The sequence below is a fragment of the Biomphalaria glabrata genome, chromosome 1 (assembly GCF_947242115.1).
Source record: "Biomphalaria glabrata chromosome 1, xgBioGlab47.1, whole genome shotgun sequence".
Classification (NCBI taxonomy): Eukaryota; Metazoa; Mollusca; class Gastropoda; family Planorbidae; genus Biomphalaria; species Biomphalaria glabrata.
Window position 1 is genome coordinate 23,519,519 of NC_074711.1, and position 17,864 is coordinate 23,537,382.

Sequence of the window (17,864 nt, forward strand, 5' to 3'; positions counted from 1 at the left end):
TGCTGTATCCAGACAGCATATATCTCTGAGTACTGCAACCTGAAGTATCTACTACACCCAGACAACGCATATCTCTGAGTACTGCAACCTGAAGTATCTGCTGCACTCAGACAGCGCATATCTCTGAGTACAGTAACCTGATGTATCTGCTGCACCCAGACAGCGCATATCTGAATACAGTAACCTGAAGTATCTGCTGCACCCAGATAACGCATATCTCTGAGTACAGTAACCTGAAGTATCTGCTGCACCCAGACAGCGCATATCTGAGTACAGTAACCTGAAGTATCTGCTGCACCCAGATAACGCATATCTCTGAGTACAGTAACCTGAAGTACCTGCTGCACCCAGACAGCGCATATCTCCAAGTGTGTACTAATGAAAGAGTTCAAGTCCATAAGGAGCGGAAACTCGTCGTCTGTATTTTAGGCTGTTACTATCTAATAATAATGATTTAACATGCCGAATGTGTTCACTATTAGCAAGTAATAGTAGCACCCCTTCGTACGTCTAAACATAAGTGTATATGCAGGGCCAATTTCGTTCCTTATAATTGGATTACCAATACGCTCGTTCCTTAGATTATACTGAAGAAGCTGCTGCTGGATCTCATACTTATATGAATTTAACTTTTGTGGTACATTCTTTTTGGATTATACTGAAGAAGCTACGGCTGGATATAATACTTATATGAATTTAACTTTTGTGATACATTCCAAGTACCGATACCGCGCGTAGGTATAAAGCCATGTTGGGATTACCTGTTGGATTATCTACCTGAAATAGACTAAGAGAAATCACATTATTGGATAACCTTGGACAATTGTCTTTAACCTGTTGGAGTACCAGTTGAACAACATAAGTAGGAACAGAGGTATTAGTATTATTTTAATTTTGCTTTAATTGTTGTTGTATGTATATCATTTTGTGAGGTAATATTGTAATAAAGGACACTGCTCTAGGAAAATGTCAGAGTTTATACCTCGTCCATTTGAGGAGATAGTAGCCCAGGCTCAGATGTTGGGGTTTAAGGGCAAAACGTTAAAGAAATTTATAGAGGCCCAACAGAAAATTGACTCAGATAGACTGACAAGGGAAGCGGAGGAGAGAAGACATATAAGAGAGATGGAGGACAAACAACTAGCAAGACAACATGAAATGGATAAGAAAGACATGACAGTTAACGACAACCCCCAACAGAATAAACAGTTAGACAAAAACCTAAAATGCATGACAGACAACGAGGACTTGTTATTCTACTTAGAACTGTTCGAAACGACTGCTACTGCTAACGACATACCCAAGACAAGATGGCCACTTGTCCTCACTCACAAGTTAAATGAAAAACTAAAATTGTTTATGATACAAACAAAACTGATACATAACACTGACTATGATTTTGTTAAGGGGGAGCTCCTAAAACAAGCCCAACTCACAGAAGAAGCCTGTCGAACACTGTGGCATGAACTTTCCCCAAAGACGGACGATATGAAAGATTTTTATGTCCATTTGAAAAGGACATTTGACAACTGGCTTAAAACATCACAAACCCCAATGACAGTAGACGGTATAATTGACCTTATAATGAGAGACAGACTTTACAGTGTGCTATCTTCTGAGGCCCTGAAAGATATTTTGCTACGAAAGCCTACGTCAGCCCAAGAGGTCTTAGACTGTATTGATCAATTTAGAGATGCCACGAAAGGCTCCACACATATTGTAAAGGGAAGTAACAAAGTAACTAGTAACGATATCCCATATGTAGCTTTTGGTGCCACTGGTCAATCTAACAGTCGTCGCCCGAATAATATAAACACAGAGGGTACACAAGTGATATGCTATAGATGTGGAAAGGGCGGACACATTGCTCGATGGTGTCGGGTAAAGATAAATGAGAATAGAGGGCCAACACAGCAATGACTAAGAGTATTACCAGAAAGGGGGCAACAAGTGGGATTATTTGCATGTCACACTGATACATATAATTTTCTAGATTATAAAGATAAATCAGTTGGTGGATTGAAAATAGTTGAGGGATTTTTGGGAGATCGAAGGGTATCTGTCCTACGAGATACAGGGGCGAGCATAATTGGGGTCCGAGAAAGTTTGATAGAAGAAAGTCAGAAGATAGATGGGTTTTTCACTTTAAAATTAATAGATGGACAAACTTTTCAGTATCCACTTGCTTGGATAGACATTGATACTCCATTTTTAAAAGGAGTCTTTGTAGCGGCCATGTTCAAGGACCCAATAGCAGATATTATTATTGGAAATGTTGGTCAGGCTAAAGCATTTTTATATGGGAATGCTGTTACTAGGGCAATGGCGAAAGCAGAAGACAATAGGGTCAAATCGGAAGATAATGACAGGATTGGTCTAAGCAAGTGGATGGAATTGGACAGTGATTTTAGAGAGGATCAAAGAAATGATAGTTCGTTAGTTAGATTATGGGAAAAGGCGAAAGCAGGAACGGTCGAAGATAAGAAAAAGGGATTGGTATCATTTATAGTGGAAGAAGGTCTACTTTACAAAGAATTTGAGAGAAAAGATACCCCTGGGGTAATAGAACGACAACTTGTAATCCCCACGAATAGACGTGAACTAATATTAGAAATAGCACACTCTACACCTTTAGCTGGACATATGTCTATAAATAGAACCAGATATCGGGTATATTCGCATTTCTTTTGGCCTGGGGTAGATAAAGATATAAAAACATACATTAAATGTTGTGACCTTTGTCAAAGAGGTAGACACCCAGGAAAAGCTGGAAAGGTAGAACTAGGGCGCATGAATATTATTTCCACTCCATTTGCTAAAGTTGCTATTGATATCATAGGACCACTCCAAATGACAGATCGGAAGAATAGATTCATTTTAACGTTGGTTGATTTGGCAACAAGATGGCCGGAAGCTGTACCACTACCTAATACAACAACACCAGTAGTAATAGAAGCTCTAAGTGCTATTTTTACTAGAATAGGATTCCCGGAACAGATACTCTCTGATAATGGATCTCAATTCAGATCCGAATTATACAAAGAAATATGTCAGTTTTTTAAAATAAAGATTGTTAAATCAACACCATTTCACGCCATGTCAAATGGGGGCGTAGAACGCTTTAACGGGACCTTGAAGTGCATGCTGAGAAAGACGGCCGAAGCAGAACCTAAGAATTGGGATAGAGTTATAAATGCACTTCTGTTTGCGTACAGAGAGGTACCAAATGAGTCTACTAACATTTCCCCTTATGAAATGTTGTATGGAAGGAAAGTCAGGGGGCCTATGTCAATTCTAAAAGATCTTTTTACTAATCAACAGGTAGAACCAGAAATAAAGAATGTGTTTGACTATTTATTAGACCTAAAAAGTAGGCTGGCTGTGGCTTGTCAAATAGCTCAGAATAATAGCTCAAAACGTAAGGAAAATTATAAAAGGTATTATGATAGAAATAGCAAAGAAAAAGATATTCAAACAGGTGATTCTGTCCTTTTACTGAAACCACAGAGACAGAATAAGTTAGCCTTGCACTGGGAGGGGCCTTATAAAGTAGAAAAAAGAATTAACAAGTTTAATGTAAAAATAAAGAAAGGCAATCGAGTAAAAATCCTTCATGTTAACAGATTAGTAAAATATCATGAAAAAAACAACACGGAATGTACGGGTAAAGAAAATAGTGATCTACAACTCTCGGGAAGTGCGTCTCATGTCTTATATGGGGGTCAAGGGGAAGAATTATTACATGCGTGCATAGCGTCCCTTGTAACCGACCAGGAAGATGATAACCAAGAGGATGAAGTTACTGAGTTACCTACTCTTGAGAGTACAAATTCCAGGGAACATATTAGTATCAATACTGAATTAACCGAATCCCAAAGAGAACAGATTCAGACGCTAGTTGAGAAGTATAAAGATATAATTACTGATATACCGGGTAAAGCGAAGGTTAAATCATTCAACATTGAGCTCACAACAGAAAAGCCTATTACACTGAGGCCATACGCAGTTCCTATTCATATGAGAGATGTCTTAGACAAGGAGGTAGAGAACATGATTCAAATGGACATTATTGAAGAGTCTCAATCGCCCTATGCATTTCCTGTCGTTTTGGTTAAGAAAAAAGATTCAACAGTACGTACTTGCATAGATTTTCGGAAATTAAACGCGGTTACCAAATTTGACGCGGAGGCTATTCCAGACCAAGAAGATCTTTTCCTACAACTTAATAGTGCCAAATTTTTTACAAAGATAGATCTAACAAAAGGCTTCTGGCAAATACCAATAGAAGAAAATAGTAGGAAGTACACTGCATTCAGGGTACCAAGTGGTCACTTCCAATTTAAATATCTACCGTTTGGTCTGATTAATTCTCCTAGTTTTTTTAATCGGACTATTAGGACCATTCTTAAAGGACTGGAAAATGTTGTGTTTTATTTTGATGACATTTGTGTATTCGGACATGACTGGTCATCACACTTAATAGCACTAGAGAAAGTGTTGTCCAGGCTAAAAGAATATGGGTTTACTATCAAGCCAAGCAAACTTGAAATCGCATATCCTAAAATAACTTTCTTGGGTAATATTGTAGGTGAAGGAAACATATACCCAGAACCCAATAACAGAGACAAGGTATTAAATATAAAAGCACCAAAAACGAAAAAAGAGGTTCGATGTTTACTAGGTATTGCTAATTTTTATAGCAGATTTATTCCAGCGTTCGCGGAAATAGTATTTCCAATTACTGGATTGTTAAAAAAAGGGACACCGACGAGGGTCAATTGGACTCCAGAATGTGACCGGGCATTAAGAAAAATTCAAATGTGCATGACACGGGATCCTATACTGAAATTACCAGACGTTAATAGACCATTTATTGTGCAAACAGACGCGTCGGACATAGCCATATCATGTTGCCTTTTGCAGGAAGTAAAAGGAATATTCCATCCTGTTAAGTTCTTGAGCAGAAAACTGTTGCCCAGAGAACAACGGTATTCGGTGATAGAGAGAGAATGCCTTGCCATTGTTTGGGGGGTGCAACGCTTGTCCAGATATTTATATGGCGCTAAATTCACAATTCAGTGTGACCATAGACCACTGGCCTTTTTGAAGAGCGCAACATATGGGAATAATAGAATTTGTCGTTGGGCTCTATTATTACAATCATTTAACTTTAATGTAGAACATCTAAAGGGCAAACTAAATGTAATTGCTGACTTTCTATCTAGACTAACAGAATAGACCAACATGACATTGATTACAGATAACTGACATTCAATATTTATTCATTTCAAAGTTATTTGTTTGCTAGGATTGGGGATATGTAATTAACCGCCTTCTACAAAAGGTAGAATATATGTTTGCACAATATTTTTTGTTTACATGTTGATATGTGTATATATATATATATATATATAAATATAATTGTAATTGCTTAGTATGTTGTATATAACATTTACATTTCGGAAAATATGCTTGTTCACTGACTATTTTTTTGTTTACATGTTGATATATATGTATATATATATATACATATAATTATTATTGCCTAGCAGGTTGTGTATAGTATTGACATTTCATGTGGATACATTTTTTTTTGTACAAACTGTAGGCTATGTTTTAGTACCAAGATTACTTTTATTTGCATGTTGATATATGTACGTTTGGAAAATCTCTTATCGGAAGTTTGTCTGTTTTAAACGAACCCAGAAACAGACAAAAATTAGAGGGGGGAGAAATGTCAGGACTGAGTTCTGGTCAGCCTGGGTCTCCTGTTTACTGTAGAGGAGAAGGGGGGGCAATCCAGGTTGTTAGTTTCAAAATTGATATTGTTTTGGGTTGTTTTTATTTAGTGAGATGTAGGGAAAAACAGAATGTAACTCATGATAAGGGGGTGTTTTTGTTCCTAGTGCAGGAGAGTTGGTTTTTTTGTGGATATATAGTCAAAAGGGGGACTCTAACTATTTTTTGCTGTATGATAGTGAAAATAATGGAATTAAAGATCTTATATGTCGCATTCTGAATCTTATTTTATCGTTGTATGTGTCACTATGATATGGTCCAGGACTTGGGTACATTTAGCATGAAAATGAGTCTTTGACAGGCGTTCTGCCTCCTTTTTGAGCTATTGGCCTCTTTATTTGGGCTTTTTTTTTAAATATATTTTTTTATTGGTAAAAAGGTATAATTTAAATAGTTACTATTTTAAATAATTATCGATCGCTCCTCATGGCGTGAAGCTGTGAGTCTCGGTGTCTCAAGATTTGAACCAAGAAGAGTGGCCAGTGTGAAAAAGCGCCAACAAAACGCTAAGAGAAGAATCAGGTCTATCAGCTACTGACCTAACCCACCCATGCCACGTATGCGGCCGGCTTTTTAAAGCGAGGATTGGACTTTACAGCCATCTTCGAGTCCATAGGAAATGAGAAATGTGCTCATTTTCGACCAAGAATGAGGAGCTATATATATATTTTTAAATAAATTAATTACACTGCTATCAAACTTGGAAATGGAAATAATTACATTAAGATTGTCATAACATTTTATCGTTTTAAGTTGCTTTATACAGGTTATTCATCGTACGACATTTTATAAAATATAATGGCACAAAATAAATATTCTTTTAAATGTAAAGAACTTGGGATATATACAGTGAAAATGTTAGCAATAGATAATTCACTTATTTGGTTAATAAGATTGTTATCTCTTTAATTATTTTTTTAGTAAACCTCAGAATTTGCTCTAACCAATTTTAGCTTTGTCATTATAGGAATCCTTTTTTGGGCCCTCCAGCCTTTATTGTGAGCTTGTTATTTATATTTAATATTTTTGTTAATATATTTAAGAGCTCTGCTCCCTGTTCTACTAATTTATGTTATCTTTGGTTATGTCAAAATAATTCTTGTTTAAAAATTGGGGAAAATGTATGAGCATACTGAATATAGTATTCATTTTATAAATAATTGGATTAAAACTATCTTTGCAAGTTCGATAATGATTGTGTTTTTAAATACAATAGTGCATATAAAAGATCTAGATCATATAAGACATGTAGCTCTAAGAGTACACTGTTTAAAATGTAGTGTATTGCTGTTGTTGTTTCAAAATGAATTGAGGCGTTAACTATTAATAGTGTTACGAATGAACAGTGACAGGTAGAGGTCACTATGTGTGACCCCGGCGAGATGACACAGCACCGAGTGTTATCTGGAATCTATGCATGTAAACAAAGACAGGATGGGACGTGCCTCACGTGTTGTTCCAGAGGACGAACAGATTTACGAAGGGGGGCATTGTGACAAATGAACAGTGACAGTTAGAGGTCACTACGTGTGACCTCGGCGAGATGACACTGCAGCAGGCATCCTCTGGGATCGACATGTATAAACAACAACAGGATGTGATGTTTCCTCCCATGTTGTTCCAGAGGGTACTAGCAGTGTTTTTGCAACAATAGACAAGCGATTAGGGACTCTTTATAAACCAGAGATGTTCATGTGAAAAGAGTCAGTACAGTCGTCGATACTGTTCTCTACTGTGCGAGACAGTAGAAGAGAGTGGACTTGAGCCGTTACAGTCGATACAGTCGATGTAAGACGTATACGCTACATGTTACAGTGACGAATTGTTATAATTATAATTCAATAAAGTTATTTAAAGCTGAAAGTTGAGTCGTCAAGTTCTTTGCAGAGTTTCTTTTATTTGTGTGCCTAGTACATTTAGCCAGAAAATCAGAAATACGTAACAATTGGTGTCAGAAGTGGGATGTTTTCTGGCTGAAATGTCTTCGAGGAAACTACTTAACCAACTGTTGGTCAAAGAATTAAGGCAAGAACTTCGTGAGAGAGGTCTGCAGCTCAATGGTAACAAAGAAACACTAACAGAACGCCTAAGACAGGCCCTTATTGAGGAAGATCAAGATCCAGATGAATACTTATTTGAATTAAACCCAGATATGACAGAGATCCTGAGTAACATGCAGGGCCAGATGGACTTAATGAAGGAGAGCCTCAAGAAAATAAACGCCATGAATGAAAAAGTAAATGAACAGATGAGCTCTATGAACGAGAAGATTGACCAGAGAGTCAACACTGTGGAAAAAGAAATGGAAGAGATAAGGACTCATGTCCAAGAACAACTGAGTAAGGAACGGGGTACTAGAACAAAAACATTAGTGCCCGAAATCTCTGGGAAGATAAAGCCGCCTGTGTTTGATGGATCCATCTCATGGACTGTTTACAAAAGACAGTTTGAGGCAGCGGCCAAGGTTAATAACTGGAACACTGAAGAAGAGAAAGCGACTGCTCTGGTGTTAGCTTTAAGAGGGAAGGCAGCAGAACTGCTTCAGTCAATAACAAATCAACAAGATTACGCTGCCATTGTTAAGGCTATGGAGCTCCGTTACGGAGACGAACATTTACAAGAAGTTTATAGAGTTCAGTTGAAAACCCGACAACAACGCTCCGGTGAAACCTTGCAAGAGCTAGAGGCGGAAATAGAACGTCTTGCTCATTTGGCATATCCAACAGCAGCACAAGACTTTCTGGACGTCATTATCACTGATGCATTCATTGATGCTATTCGAGATCCAGAACTGAAGAAGGCAATAAGAATCAGTGGTAAGCGCAAATCCAGCGAAGCTCTGGTCTACGCCCTCTCCTATGAAGCCGCCAAAGACGCCTCTAAGAATATCCATCATGGGCGTATGCTGGAAGTCCAAGAAGAAGATCTTACACAACTTCTCAGAAGGGTAACTGAAGTGCTAGAAGAACGCAGACCAAATGAGAAGCAAGAAGGACAGAATAGAACCAGTGTACGTTGTTGGAATTGTGGAGAACCTGGCCATCTACAAAGGAACTGCACGAGAAGATTTCCCCGACAAACAGAGTATCAGCACAGACCGGAGACAGATGCAAGGTCAGGTGCTCATGTCTACCAGGGAAAACTAACTTTCGCCGGTTTTATGGGGCAAAAATCGGCGATCAAGAACATGACAGCCCCTGCAACTATAATTCCAGTCGCTGTGTTAGGGAAGAATAAAAGTCTGTACATCAATGGTAGAATTGGATCTCGAAATTACCGTTTTCTTCTAGATACTGGTGCCTCACGTTCAGTCATTCGTCCAGACATTGTCAAAAAGAACGAAATCAAGAGAGTGAACTCTTACTCCTTGAAGACGGCCAGTGGAGAGATGATGCCTATACATGGACTGACAAATATAAACTTTGAGCTCGGGCATCAGTCATTTATACATGAATTTCTGATCGCTAACATTACGGATGACTGTATTATTGGGCTCGATTTTATGCAGAAATGTGAATTCTCTCTGAACATCGGAGGTGGTACTTTGAAATGTGGTGATGTTGAGATTCCCTTGCTCGGGGATGAAGATGAAGAGAATGGTCAAATAAGAAGAATCCTTTTAACAGAAGATACAAGTTTGCCAGCTCAGTCTGAAGCAATTATCTGGGGAAAGTTAGAGCATGGTCAAACTGCAACGATGACGGCGATAGTGGAAGGCATTGAAAATGACAACAGCGGAATGGCAGTAGGAAAAACATTGGTCCTTGTCGGAAAAGATCAAAAGGTGCCCGTCAGAATCATGAACCTCGGCCTACAGGAGAGACATCTAGAGAAAGACAGCCCCATCGCAATATGTAATACTCTTGACCTGATAAGAAACTGTAATAATGATATCACGATCGTTAATTCCACCAAACCTTTCAATCCACAAATTACCAAGCTCCTGACAGAAATGAAAGTGAATTTATCAGATGAGCAGTTCAGCAAAGCGGAACAGTTGATCATTGAGTTTGAAGATATTCTGCCATCTGATGAAACAGACTGCGGACGGACAAACATGGTACAACATCGAATAGACACTGGAAACACCAGACCGATTCGACAGCCACCACGTCGCTTGCCGCTAGCAAAGCAACAAGAAGCTATGGACATGATAGAGGGCATGACGCAGCAAGGAATCATTGAGCCCTCAAATAGTCCTTGGTGTTCGCCTATTGTCTTAGTAAAGAAGAAGGATGGATCTATGCGATTTTGTGTAGATTACAGAGCTCTGAATGAAGTCACACATAAAGATAGTTATCCACTTCCTAGAATCGACGATACTTTGGACACGCTTGCAGGGTCCCAGGTATTTTCTACTCTCGACCTAAAGAGTGGGTATTGGCAAGTTGAAATGCATCCCAATGATAGAGAGAAAACCGCCTTCTCTGCTGGCAATGGCCTCTGGCAATTTACTGTGATGCCATTCGGTCTCTGCAACGCACCAGCCACCTTTGAACGATTGATGGAGAGGGTTTTACGAGGACTTCATTGGACTACATGCCTTGTTTACCTTGATGACATTATTGTCATTGGCAAAACGTTTGAAGAGCACCTTGCAAATCTGAAGGAAGTATTTCAACGGATAAGAAGTGCGGGAATGAGACTCAGCCCAAAGAAGTGTTCCTTATTCAGGAAAAACGTTAAGTACCTTGGTCACATTGTGTCAAATGACGGAGTCAGCACTGACCCTGACAAAGTTGAGGCAGTGAAACGATGGCCTACGCCAAGTAATATCCATGAGCTGAGAAGTTTCTTGGGACTCTGTACATACTACCGACGTTTCGTGCCAAATTTCTCAAACATCTGTAAGGTCCTTCATCAACTGACAGAGCAAAAGAGGCCATTTATTTGGACATCTGAATGTCAAGAAGCTTTCGAGAGGCTGAAAAACACACTATCCTCATCACCAGTATTGGCCTACCCCATTCCAGGGAAGACATTCATACTCGACACAGATGCAAGCAACACTGGAATAGGCGCAGTCTTGTCCCAAAAGGTGGATGGAACTGAACGAGTCATCGCATACTTCAGTCGAGGCCTATCGAGAGCTGAAAGGAACTACTGTGTGACGAGACGTGAATTGCTGGCTGCTGTGGATGCAATAAAACATTTCCACAAGTACCTATACGGGCAGAAATTTATCTTAAGGTCAGATCACGCAGCTCTGCAATGGTTGCTTTCGTTTAAGAGCCCTGAAGGTCAGGTGGCAAGGTGGATCGAACGTCTTCAAACCTATGAATTTGAAACTAAGCACCGAAAAGGGCAAATTCACCAAAATGCTGATGCACTGTCTCGACGACCCTGCAAAGCAGAATGTAAGCACTGCAAGAGGGCTGAAGAAAAGGAGGTAGCTGTCAATTGTCTTCGGCTCGGAGTAGATGTTTCCGGACCCTGGTGTGATAAAAGGATTCGAGAGGACCAAATGCAAGATGAAGATCTGGCTCCCATTCTTCTATGGAAAGAAGATGGACAACGGCCAGATTGGAAAGACATCTCTGAGAAGGGGGTAGCCACCAAGGCGTACTGGGCTCAGTGGGACTCGCTGACGTTAGTCAATGGTGTCATCAAAAGAGTTTGGGAATCTGCTGATGGAACATCCAATCGCCTTCAGCTGATGTTACCCAAGGTGAGAGTTGCTGAAGTACTGAAAGAGATGCATAATGGCGCTAGCGGATCTCATCTTGGTGTCAATAAGACTCTGGAAAAGGTTCGTCAGCGGTTCTACTGGTTCAGATATAGAGAGGATGTAGAGGAATGGTGTCGAAGGTGCGACATATGTGCGGCAGCAAAAGGCCCTCGACGCAAAACTAGGGGTCTTTTGCAACAGTATAATGTTGGTGTTCCATTCGAGAGGATCGCAATAGATGTAGCAGGCCCATTTCCTGAAACCAAGAAAGGAAACAAATACATCTTGGTAGTCATGGACTATTTCAGCAAATGGCCAGAAGCTTATGCCATACCAAATCAAGAAGCTATCACAGTGGCCGAAACACTCGTGGATAACTGGATCAGTCGCTTTGGTGTACCTAATGAGTTGCACTCTGACCAGGGCAGGAACTTCGAGTCCAAAGTTTTCCAGGAGATGTGCAAGACACTTGGCATCGAAAAGACTCACACGACAGCTCTCCACCCGCAATCTGATGGGATGGTGGAGCGATTCAACAGAACCCTAGAACAACATCTGTCTAAGGTTACTGATGACCGACAAGACGACTGGGACAGCCATATCCCCATGTTCCTCATGTCATACAGAGGATCCGTTCATAGCACCACAGGATATACCCCAGCGAAGATGTTATTTGGTCGTGAGCTTCGTCTACCATGTGACCTGTTATTTGGGATTCCGAGAGATACGCCAGTGTCTTCAACTGAATATGTCACCAATCTCCGAAGACGATTGGAGAATGCTCATGTATTGGCCCGCAGAAACATCAAGACCAACAGTGACCTGATGAAAACGAGGTATGACAAACGGGCCAATACGTCGGGGTTCCATGAGAATGATCTAGTGTGGCTCTATAACCCACAGAGACGAAAAGGCAGATCCCCGAAACTCCAAAGAGACTGGGAAGGTCCATACCGTGTCGTAAAAAGAATAAACGACGTGGTCTACCGGATACAGAAAAGTCCACGGTCCAAGCTGAAGGTTGTCCACGTTGACCGACTCCATCAGTACCGTGGTGAAATAGAATCTGTTCGGGACGAACAGATCTAAGAAGGGGGCAGTGTTACGAATGAACAGTGACAGGTAGAGGTCACTATGTGTGACCCCGGCGAGATGACACAGCACCGAGTGTTATCTGGAATCTATGCATGTAAACAAAGACAGGATGGGACGTGCCTCACGTGTTGTTCCAGAGGACGAACAGATTTACGAAGGGGGGCATTGTGACAAATGAACAGTGACAGTTAGAGGTCACTACGTGTGACCTCGGCGAGATGACACTGCAGCAGGCATCCTCTGGGATCGACATGTATAAACAACAACAGGATGTGATGTTTCCTCCCATGTTGTTCCAGAGGGTACTAGCAGTGTTTTTGCAACAATAGACAAGCGATTAGGGACTCTTTATAAACCAGAGATGTTCATGTGAAAAGAGTCAGTACAGTCGTCGATACTGTTCTCTACTGTGCGAGACAGTAGAAGAGAGTGGACTTGAGCCGTTACAGTCGATACAGTCGATGTAAGACGTATACGCTACATGTTACAGTGACGAATTGTTATAATTATAATTCAATAAAGTTATTTAAAGCTGAAAGTTGAGTCGTCAAGTTCTTTGCAGAGTTTCTTTTATTTGTGTGCCTAGTACATTTAGCCAGAAAATCAGAAATACGTAACAATATGTTTGTTATCAGTGTTGGCAGTTCTGATCAGCTTTGCTGAACACAAGTCTTTCACTTGACTAGTTCACATCAAAGCTGAATACGTGGTGAGTGCGTGAGCACACCATGACTGAACTACGTGTTCAAATGAGATGGTGGTGAGTCGTTGGATAGACAAATCTAGATACACGACTAGATACACGGCTAGTTACACGGCTAGATACACGACTAGATACACGACTAAATACACGGCTAGTTTCCTGGCTAGATACACGGCTAGATACACGATTAGATACACGGCTAGATAAACGACTAGATACACGGCTAGATACACGACTAGATACACGACTAGATACACGGCTAGATACACGGCTAGTTACCTGACTAGATACACGACTAGATACACGGCTAGATACACGACTAGATACACGGCTAGATACATGGCTAGATACACGACTAGATACACGGCTAGATACACGACTAGATACACGGCTAGATACACGGCTAGATACAAGACTAGATACACGACTAGATACACGACTAGATACACGACTAGATACACGGCTATATACACGACTAGATACACGGCTAGTTAAACGGCTAGATACACGGCTAGTTACCTGACTAGATACACGACTAGATACACGACTAGATACACGGCTAGTTACACGACTAGATACACGACTAGTTACACTACTAGTTACCTGACTAGATACACGACTAGTTACCTGACTAGATACACGACTAGATACACGACTAGATACACGACTAGATACACGACTAGATACACAACTAGATACACGACTAGATACACGGCTAGTTGCACGACTAGATACACGACTAGTTACAAGGCTAGTTACACGGTTAGATACACGACTAGATACACTACTAGTTACCTGATTAGATACACGACTAGTTACCTGACTAGATACACGACTAGATACACGAATAGATACACGACTAGATACACGACTAGATACACGGCTAGTTACATGGCTAGATACACTACTAGTTACCTGACTAGATACACGACTAGTTACCTGACTAGATACACGACTAGATACACGACTAGATACATGACTAGTTACCTGACTAGATACACGACTAGTCACCTGCCTAGATACACGACTAGTTACCTGACTAGAAACACGACTAGTTACCTGACTAGATACACGACTAGTTACCTGACTAGATACACGACTAGTTACCTGAATAGATACACGACTAGATACAAGACTAGTTACCAGACTAGATACACGACTAGTTACCTGACTAGATACACGACTAGATACACGACTAGATACACGACTAGTTACCTGACTAGATACACGAATAGTTACCAGACTAGATACACGACTAGATACACGGCTAGATACACGGCTAGTTCCCTGGCTAGATACACGGCTAGATACACGACTAGATACACGACTAGATACACGGCTAGATACACGACTAGATACACGGCTAGATACATGGCTAGTTACCTGACTAGATACACGGCTAGATACACGAATAGATACACGACATGATACACGACTAGATACACGGCTAGTTACCTGACTAGATACACGACTAGATACACGGCTAGTTACCTTACTAGATACACGACTAGATATACGACTAGATACACGACTAGTTAAGTGAATAGATACACGACTAGTTAAGTGACTAGATACACGACTAGATACACAGCTAGTTACCTGACTAGATACACGACTAGATACACGACTAGATACACGACTAGATACCTGACTGGATACACGGCTAGATACACGGCTAGTTACCTGACTAGATACACGACTAGATACACGACTAGTTACCTGACTAGATACACGACTAGATACACGACTAGATACACGACTAGATACACGGCTAGTTACCTGACTAGATACACGACTAGTTACCTGACAAGATACACGACTAGATACACGACTAGATACACGGCTAGTTACCTGACTAGATACACGACTAGATACACGACTAGTTACCTGACTAGATACACGGCTAGATACACGGCTAGTTACCTGACTAGATACACGACTAGATACACGACTAGATACACGACTAAATACACGGCTAGTTTCCTGGCTAGATACACGGCTAGTTACCTGACTAGATACACGAATAGATACACGACTAGATACACGGCTAGATACACGGCTAGTTACCTGACTAGATACACGGCTAGTTACCTGACTAGATACACGACTAGATACACGACTAGATACATGGCTAGATATACGGCTAGATACACGACTAGATACACGGCTAGATACACGGCTAGATACACGGCTAGATACACGACTAGATACACGACTAGATACCCGGCTATATACACGACTAGATACACGGCTAGTTACCTGACTAGATACACGACTAGATACACGACTAGATACACGGCTAGATACACGACTAGTTACCTGACTAGATACACGACTAGTTACCTGACTAGATACACGGCTAGATACACGGCTAGTTACCTGACTAGATACACGACTAGATACACGACTAGATACACGACTAAATACACGGCTAGTTTCCTGGCTAGATACACGGCTAGTTACCTGACTAGATACACGAATAGATACACGACTAGATACACGGCTAGATACACGGCTAGTTACCTGACTAGATACACGGCTAGTTACCTGACTAGATACACGACTAGATACACGACTAGATACATGGCTAGATATACGGCTAGATACACGACTAGATACACGGCTAGATACACGGCTAGATACACGGCTAGATACACGGCTAGATACACGACTAGATACACGACTAGATACACGACTAGATACCCGGCTATATACACGACTAGATACACGGCTAGTTACCTGACTAGATACACGACTAGATACACGACTAGATACACGGCTAGATAGACGACTAGTTACCTGACTAGATACACGGCTAGTTACCTGACTAGATACACGGCTAATTACCTGACTAGATACACGGCTAGTTACCTGACTAGATACACGACTAGTTACCTGACTAGATACACGACTAGATACACGGCTAGATACACGGATAGTTACCTGACTAGATACACGGCTAGATACACGGCTAGATACACGACTAGATACACGGCTAGTTACCTGACTAGATACACGACTAGATACACGGCTAGTTACCTGACTAAATACACGGCTAGTTACCTGACTAGATACACGACTAGATACACGGCTAGTTACCTGACTAGATACACGACTAGTTACCTGACTAGGTACACGACTAGATACACGGCTAGTTACCTGACTAGATACACGGCTAGTTACCTGACTAGATACACGGCTAGTTACCTGACTAGATACACGGCTAGTTACCTGACTAGATACACGACTAGTTACCTGACTAGATACACGACTAGATACACGGCTAGATACACGGCTAGATACACGACTAGATACACGGCTAGTTACCCGACTAGATACACGACTAGATACACGACTAGATTGTTAGACATCTTATTTATATAGATTAGTTATTTAGCGACGCACCATAGAAGACGCATATTGAACGGGACTAGTGACGTTTGGGATATGTTGGGTTAGAGATCTGAAAATCAGTTAGCGATATAATCCTCTAGGGTATCGACGTGTTTAGTGACAGAGACTTTTACTGTGGCCTTTTATTAGAATAAATATATGTGGAGTTGTTCATCAGCGTTGACTACATCTCTTTACTAGTTAAAACCGATGTGTTTGTTTTGTCTGGATTGTTGATCAACTACACGGAATACACCCGAACAATAATACCCAAACGCTTGCAGAGTAATTGGTTGAAAATCAACAGTCATCCATAGTTGACCTCAAGACAGCCTGAACAAGCAACATCACAGTGGCGACCCCGAACCTCGAAGCCGAACATTGAACCGAACCTTGAAGCCGAACATTGAACCGAACCTCGAAGCCGGACCTCGAACCGGACCTCGAAGCTGAACGTTTACTCAGGTGAGGGTCGTGCACTCGAAGATATAAAGTTTCATCGGAGCACGGCTGAACACAGCATCATCGCAGAGTGACTTTATTCTAGATCTACATGCAGTCGTCGCCTGTTTGATCGTACGTTCAACGAGCCGTTAACTCAGGGTGACCTTCGTCAGGACAGTAATCATCACAACGTCTGGTCTACTCAACGAGTATATTATCAAAGCCTGATCTTCATATGCTGAATCGACCTACAGCCAGAGGAACCGTTCATTGTCAGTGAACCTGTTGGACATATTTTTTCTTCTCTTGAGAAAACAGTCGTAGGAGCCACATCGAGTATCAAGTTTTACCTCGTCAGTTTTGAGAAGGACAGTTTGCCCGCTGTCAGAAGTATTGTGAGTACTACAAGTTTGGTAGCTAACTAAATCGCTCTGTCGTCTTACCCTTTGAGAGATTCTTGGGGAGCAGTTTGCTCATTGAACCGGTTGCTTGCCACTTTTATAACGGTCACTGCGTTTAATCTTTGGAAGGTTAGTGAAGTCGTATTTATCGTTGCTGAACATTGATCTATTTATTATACGTTGGTCTAGACCATATCTAGACTTGTTGATATTGAAGTAGTGGAAACAGCTACATCCACTTAATTTTGTTGAAAACCGTTAATCGTATAACGGAACGTCGTCGGAGGTGACCTTGGTCTCACCTAGTCTACATTGGACATTACGGACATTTTGGTCTAGTGAAGCAGCATACAACAGCAAA

General features: G+C 41.0%; 1 protein-coding gene across 1 annotated transcript in view; it reads right to left on the bottom strand.

Annotated features, from left to right (window-relative positions):
- Positions 1-17,864, bottom strand: part of LOC106080104 (uncharacterized) — a 345,965-nt gene that overhangs the window by 220,904 nt on the left and 107,197 nt on the right. The window lies entirely within an intron of this gene.